Genomic DNA, 5,863 nt, shown 5'->3' on the forward strand with positions numbered 1-5,863 from the left:
GCATTCATGTATGTAAGAACATGCTGCTGCGTTGCATCCATTGCCATGGCAGCAGCACGTCACGGTCTGAGTTAAGATCCATCTCTAACAGCAAAAGGTTAGAAAAAAATCTTTTTTTGGGAGTGAAGATTCAGAAACTTTTTTCCTGCATCCAAACTGCTGACAGTTCCAGAAAACTGGGACATAGACACTGAGAACACAGGGAAAACTCAATGGAAGAGACTTCACTTCCAGATTTCACAACAGCTGAACAAGTTAACGGAAAACATAAAATCATAGGATCACTTGGGTTGGAAAAGACCTTTAAGATCAACCATTCTCCCAGCACTGCCAAGGCCACCACTAACCCATGTCCCTAAGGGTCACGCTATGTGATACACATGGAGCAAGCACCTAGTGTCACTGTCATGGGCTACAGGCAAGGGGGGGACTCCTACACCCCCTGATCAGCTGAATCCAGCTGCAGGAGGGGAGGCACCACATTGAGGCAGCGCCTCTGGAGCCATGGGTGCGAAATGAGCTGTTATTTCTGCGTCAAGGTTGATCTGGGGTTTGTTGGTTGATGCCGAGGAAATGAAAGCAGAGCTGTAGGGCAGCCACAGCTAGCAAACTGTCACCAAACAGCTCCAAATGAGCACCGCAGTAATTGCCCAGGCTGGAACGTGCTCTGGAGTGTTTTGTAGCCGTATCCGTGTGCTAAGGAAGCCTTCCACATAGTGCAGTGCTTGCCTACAGCCCCTCTCTGAGTCTGGCCGTGGAGCTGTTTGCATTGGCAACGCTCTGCCCCCTTCCCTGAGCACGGGCCCAGTACGAGGGAGAAGAGCAGCTGAAAGAGGAGAACTTGAAATCACACCTTTTATGAGACCCCAGAGGTCCCGTTCTCGCTCCATCAGAGCACAGAGTAGCAGCATTTGGTGTGAAAGGTGCTTGTAAAACCTACAGCAATGCCTGGTGGAAGCAGGAACTGACATTTTAAAACAGGCCCATAGCAGAATTTAATGTCTATGTGACTGAGGGCTCTTTCACTCCATCCTTCTCCATACTGACAGTTTTCCTGTGGTAGCAGAATCAAACCCCAGCCCTCAAAGGACGCGAGAACTGCAGGGCTGAAGTGTTTTCATTCAGTGTCTCGTGTAGGTCTCAGTTTGAGCTGGCAAATAAATACCCATAAAATGCCAGAGAGAGCTGGGGTGGTAACTCAGAGCTAGTAATGGATTAACTGACAAGAACTGAAAGAGCTACAGCCTCCACTGCCAGCTCCACATCTTGTGCAAATGAGGGCTAGAGAGGCTGGAAGGCTTCTGAACTGAGCCAGGTACACGTTCATATACAAAAGGTCTCATGGTACTGAAATTCATCACCTTCCTCAGCAGATCAGAAACTGATGCTAAGCCTCAGCCCAGTGCAGGACCTCTGGCCATTCATGAGAGAATGGATCTGGGAGGGCAGGCGGGTAACGTCAAGCAGACTGGTTTCCAGAAGACGCTGAACAGGGGCTCTCCTAAAACCTGTCTGCCATCAAATACCCCAAACTGACAGATTAATCAATTGCAAATTTAAAATAAATACATTTAATGGCCAGAAAAGAGGCCAGGGTATTGGATGTTGAACACTTGCAGTTCGCCTGGTGCCAACTTAGAAAGCACAGAGCCTTAGCGACCATCTACTACTGGTGGATAAGTTGACCATGAGCTGCAGTGTGCCCTTGAGCCAGGAGGGACAAGTGTCCTGGGCTGCATGGGGAGCAGTGTGGCAGCAGGTCAAGGGGGGTGATTCCTCCCGCTCTACTCGACCCTGGTGAGGTCACATCTGGGACACTGTGTCCACTGCTGGGCTCCTCAGCACAAGAGAGACAAGGAGCAGGGCAGCGGAGGCCATGAGGATGATCAAGATTGCGGGAGCTGGGCCTGTTCAGTCTGGAGAAGGGCAGACTGAAGGGATCCCATCAATGGGATCAGTATCTCAAAGGCAGGTGCCAGGAGGATGGTGCCAGCCCCTTTTCAGTGGTGCCCAGTGCCAGGACAAGGAGCAATGGCCATGAACTAGAACACAACCAGTTTCACCTCAACATGAGCAAGAACTTCTTTACACTGAGGGTGGCAGAGCCCTGGCACAGGCTGCATAGGGGGGTTGTGGAGTCTCCCTCTCTGGAGACGTCCCAAACCCGCCTGGACCCGTTCCTGTGTGCCCTGCTCTGGGTGCCCAGCCCTGGCAGGGTTGCGCTGGGTGATCTCCAGAGGGCCCTCCCATCCCCAGCCATTCTGTGATTCTTGTGACTTATTGTGGCTTTCCCTCCCTTGTCCTTTCCAGTCAGAGCACATGCGGTGTTTGTGCACATCATTAGCTCAGCAATGTCCCTTTCTATGAAAGGCAAGTCCTTTACCAGGGTCTCTGCTTAACCAGGCGACAAATGAGTAACAGCAATGTCCTTGGCAGAAAGTAACAACAGAGCATCCATGAGGAGGTCAGTGTTGTCAGCCCCAGCCTAGAGCTGGCTCCGGAACAGCAGTTCACATTCCCCATGCCCTGCATGCAGCTCTCCAGTGGTGACCTGAAAGTCTTCCTTCAGCAGTAATGCCTTTTCCTCCCAGTTTTAAATGAGTGACGTAAACCCTTGTACATCCTACACATTTCCTGCGAAGCTGCACTGTTGACCACCCAGTGATGTCAGTAACTTTCCACAGAGAGCAAACAGCGCAAAGCCTGGGATATAAAAAGCACACGAACAGATGACATCAGAGACAACTCGATAATTTGCATTTCTGGACACATCTGAGCTGTGAAAGATGCACAACCTTCCCCACCCTCAGTACAGCCCCTCAGAGCACTGTGCATTGCTCACAGCCTGCAGCCTCATCTCCCTGCTAATAACCAGCCATAGACCCGTAGGTCTTGGTTGAGATTTTAAATCAGATTCATCCCTTGCAGAGTGTTCCTTAAGTGAGTATAGCTGCATGGCAATGAACCACAGAACTGAGCAAAGCCTCTCAGCTTCCCCCAGAAGATGTTACACTTTTCCAGTGTATCAGCACTGAGATGATGAAACAAAACGTTCTTTCTAATAGGAACACTTCCAGACAGGCAGATGACAGGACTGCTGGGGACTGTGCTGGGAAGAGGCCTATCTACCCACCATGAGAACACAGAACGGTTCCTGGCGTCCTGAGCTGGCTGCTAGGGACATGTGGCCTCTGGCAGGACCTCGCTGCGGGATTCCAGTGAAGTGATAAGCTATAATAATCACAACAGACACGTGTAAGGGCCTATAAACTGAAACCAGTCAAACACTGCAGATGACATCAGTTCCGGAGTTAACAGCTAGCACTGGGGGTGGCTGAGCATGTCTGATGCCATGGGACCAGGCAAGGCTCTGTCTGAGAGCAAGGATGGAGCCAAGCACTGGCAGGTCATGACCACCAAGGAAGGTTCCCAATGACAGGACAAAGGCAAATGCCATGCTCATCCTCAGGAAGGTGTATGTGGACCCTATGGGCTGGCCAGCCTCACCCCAGTGCCCAGGAAGGCTACAGAGCAAGTCTTACTGGGAGACACGTCTAGGCACACAGAGCAGCATGGCTTTACCAAGGGCAAATCCTGCCTGATAGACCAGCATCTCTGTGATAACTGGCTCTGTAGCTAACGGAGGAGCAGCAGATACTTATCCTGACTTTAAGCAAGGCCTTTGGCTCAAAGTTAACTGTGAGATGATGTCAAATTGGTGACAAAAGGTGAATAGGTAGACAAGAGCATAGATGGAAACTCACCTGAACAACCAAACTGAGAGGGCTGTGACAAGCATCACAGAAACAACTCAAGATTCAATTCACAAGTAATTTCTTATGTGCTTACTCTGCTTCAATATCACATAGGCTGCAGGCCCTTTACCTTTCAGGGCTTGCAGGGTCTGGAGTTTGGCTAACAATCCTCACACTCTTCCCCCTCAGCTCATGGAATGCATTTCATCAACTGCTTGAAACACACTGTCATTTTGGATCTCTTTTCCTAGCTTTCATTATGCAAAACTCTGCTAAACACTTCCCCTCATCATTGCCCAATGTGTAAGCTGCTTTAGGGAAAGAAAAAAAGGTATGTAAATCTCCTTTGTAATTACCTAAACAATGCACAATGCTTCAACAAGCCCTGGCCAAAGGCTTCTCTCAGTCAGCACTGCTCAGCCAGGATGTAAAGGGCTGAGAGGATAAAGCATGCACACCAGAGAGGAATCTGCCAACTTGCTCAACTCAGGCATGTTCCTGAAACCTCAAACACCTCGGTGCACACACTTCCTTTCTTCATGCAAGTTGCACATCCTTCCCTGGGACGGCACGTTCAGGAACCAAAGAGCTTTGTTGTGTCCTTGGAAATTCTTACCTACAGGAAGCTGATGTTGCTTCTTCTGTAAGTGCTTATGATCCTGCTGTAACAGAGCTCCTCTCACCACTTCCCCTTGTGCATCCAGCTTCCAGCCCCACACCAGGAGCTTGGGCCAGCTGCAGGGTTACTGCAGGCTCCTGGAGGGAATTTGCCCCGTAAGGTTATGAGGAGCCACCATTGCCAAGTAACTCTCCCAACTACATTACTTACAGGTTGTGTGAGGACACAGAGCAGTGGCCTCCTGAGTCCCCAGCAGTGGTGCTCGCTCTGCTCCTCCAGACTGGGCACAGGTACAGGCAGGCCACCACTTCACACAGGCTATGCACAAGGTGACCACTCCTGCTCCTTTGTGCTGCAGCCTGCAATGGCAGAAGGTAGATGTACTTACTGAACAGCTCTTGATGGACAGAAATGCCTTTGGGGGGGGGGGGGGGGGGGGGCTGTCACTCTGGGACAAAAGCCATACTTCATTTTTAATCTATAGTTGTAGGAAGAGGGAAGTGACAAGGCTTATTGAATTAAAGGTTTGCGCTTCTGAGCCCAATACCACTTCAAATCCAGATGACTCAGTAGTCTTAACAGTAAGACAAAGTCACTTCTTTCATAAAAACTCCTTTTAAAAATCAGACCCACAGATAAGACAGAGCTCAGTGAAGCTCACAGAGCTTACCCTGCCCCTGAGCTTGCGCACAGGCTGCACCAGGAAGCAGCAAGGACCCCAGCTGAAATGCAAACCAGCTACAAGCCATAAACTGGTAAATAAACTTGTATTTCTTACAAGCTCATTTCCCTGGGTAAAAAGAATCACTGTGGTGCAGAGCTCTACACAGCACAGAATGGAACTTCCAGAGGTTCATTTGTGGCAGTTTAAAGCAAATATTTGTAGTTTGGATGGCTAAAGTATCCGCAGAGTGAACCCTGAAGAACAGCCTCACACACAGCAGGCATCACAAGCTGCACTGCCAGCACACTGCTGTGGCACAGACTTCACTCCTGACAACTTCTTGCCCGTTAGGTATCCAGTCAGAACTACTTCAGGAATATGTAATTTGGCTTTTCCAAGACATAAGCAAAGAACAATTCCAACAAGAGTACTTGCAGCTTAGCTATAACATGTAGCTTATACATGAAATACTTTATTCAGTAGGAAACCATCACTCTGCCACCTGTGTGCATGAACTGGCACTTCCTCTCCAGGTAACTTGAAGGCAAAAGCTTATGGCATGTTTTCTTCATCAAGACTGTAATGCTCATGTTTCTTGGGACATCAGATGTTTTTTAAAACAGGGCTTCAATCTAATAACTGTGAAGTACAGGCTTTTACTAAAGGAGAGGAAGAAAACAGCATGAAAACCATCTCAGTTATGCTTCCTTAGTGTAAGATGTTACAGGATAACTGCCAGTATCAAGTATCACAGCAATTTATCATGCTAAAGGAAAACCACACCCAGAAATCTCTGCCCTGCACCCCAGGAATGTAGGCAAACAA

The 5,863-nt window shown here is 49.0% G+C and overlaps 1 long non-coding RNA gene across 1 annotated transcript; it reads right to left on the reverse strand.

Annotated features, from left to right (window-relative positions):
• Positions 1–208: 208 nt before the first annotated feature.
• On the reverse strand, positions 209–4,736 carry LOC136019878 (uncharacterized). The gene is made up of 2 exons (XR_010615102.1): positions 4,585–4,736; positions 209–2,703 (listed from the first exon to the last, which is right to left on the reverse strand). It is a non-coding gene; the product is annotated as an uncharacterized LOC136019878 (long non-coding RNA).
• Positions 4,737–5,863: the final 1,127 nt, after the last annotated feature.

This window comes from Lathamus discolor, chromosome 10 (genome assembly GCF_037157495.1).
Source record: "Lathamus discolor isolate bLatDis1 chromosome 10, bLatDis1.hap1, whole genome shotgun sequence".
NCBI lineage: Eukaryota > Metazoa > Chordata > Aves > Psittaciformes > Psittacidae > Lathamus > Lathamus discolor.